Source organism: Limulus polyphemus, unplaced genomic scaffold (assembly GCF_000517525.1).
Source record: "Limulus polyphemus unplaced genomic scaffold, Limulus_polyphemus-2.1.2 Scaffold1171, whole genome shotgun sequence".
Classification (NCBI taxonomy): Eukaryota; Metazoa; Arthropoda; class Merostomata; order Xiphosura; family Limulidae; genus Limulus; species Limulus polyphemus.
Window position 1 is genome coordinate 303,038 of NW_013666781.1, and position 1,670 is coordinate 304,707.

At 31.5% G+C, this 1,670-nt stretch overlaps 1 protein-coding gene across 1 annotated transcript in view; it reads right to left on the reverse strand.

Annotated features, from left to right (window-relative positions):
- LOC106462459 (DNA mismatch repair protein Msh2-like) overlaps nucleotides 1-1,670 on the reverse strand; it is a 196,351-nt gene that overhangs the window by 182,742 nt on the left and 11,939 nt on the right. The window lies entirely within an intron of this gene.

Genomic DNA, 1,670 nt, shown 5'->3' on the forward strand with positions numbered 1-1,670 from the left:
AGGAAAAACTTTAATATAAGTTTAACATAACAGCAAATGTACGTTTCGACAAGGTTTTGTCATCATCAGGTACAATAACATTCTGTTCAGAAAAACTGCAGTTGTTTTTATGTTCGTGGATTTGGGAAGGGGGTTTTTGGTGTTCTTTTAACTTAATGTTCAAATTAAGTCTCGTTTCACCTATGTAAAAGGCTGGGCAATTGCTACACTGTATTTTGTAAATGTTTCTTGGCAGAGGAGGTTCACTAAATAATTTTCCTAACATTTACTTACTTTATATTTCAGGGGAGAAAAATTAATCTAGTCATTATGTTAAAGTTATTCTTATCTGCTAATATTTTCCAAATCCTGTTAGATGTATACTAATGTTTTCTACAGATGGTATAGTGCCAGTGATTAAAATTCCTTTGTTTCAGTGTTTCTTTTTAGTTTGGTTGTTTGTTAAACAAGTTTGTGCTCATTAAATTCTGCATGTTTGGGTGTCTACGATGATAGGGAATTGGTTTACGTTAGTAAAGCACCAAGTGTGTAACTTCTTCAATGCTTTCTGTGATGAATATAGTGTATGCTAAACTTAGCAAGCTTTTTAGAGTGCCTAGTTTCTGGTGTATTACATGATTAAAAAATCTGTTCGTAATTTTTACTGTATGTGTAGGTAAAAGCTTTAACTTAAGAAAATACTTATAATTAGAAAGTAAACAAAACTAATTATAAAACTAGTTTCTATCATATACAAGAACTGTATATGCAGAAAAAAGACTAATATTAAAGTAAAGAAGGAAAGGCTTATTTAGTTCAAAACCTTTCCGTTTACGCAATGATGAAATACAAGTACATAAAATGACCACTTTCCAGAGAACAAATAGGTGAATTTCTATTTGGTTAGTGAAAAGCTTTTTTTTTTACTTTTGTAGACAAAGAATTAATTTTTTAATAAAGATTTGTCAGAATAAATCAAGTCTTTTTTTTGACTAGTCATTGGATAGTTATTATTTTATACAGGGTTGACTGCAGTTCCTAGCAATATGGTCATCTTTTGTTTTGTAGTATATTTCCAATTCTGTGTAACTAGTTATTTAACTAATCCTTTCAATTCTTTTAGAATATTGTCAGAGGAAGTTCATATTTCAATACTACATTAATCTGATGATAGTGCCTTTAGCTGTTTATCTGTGGCTTTAACAGATTTAAGTTCATCACCAAGTGGACAGCTTCCTTTTAAAATGTACACCTACTCTGCTTCAACCTAATTCTCATTTCCTCACCCTTTTATGACATTAATAAGTTGGTCATGTGTCAACAAATCACCATTTTATGTAGAGCATGGGCAAAATAATTAGCCAAGCCTTTCCAAATTTTCTACAAGTTCGACTAAGGTCTCTTTCTTCCGTATCTTGTTCTGGAACTGTGCTCTGGATACTTTTGGTATGTCACTCAAACTTGTTGGATAAAGCAGCTACCTATGTTTGATAATTGTTATGGCTCTCATCTGGAAGGTGACTTAGTCATGGCAAAACTGGTTGTTTTAACTCTTTTCAGCATGTGCTCAGTCCATGGGACCAACCTCATAACCATTTTGTTCTTGTTATAGTTTTCATGCTATAACTTTTAAATTAGTATGCGAATGTTAACTAAATTTGGTAGATTATCAGTAAACATTACAATGCTTT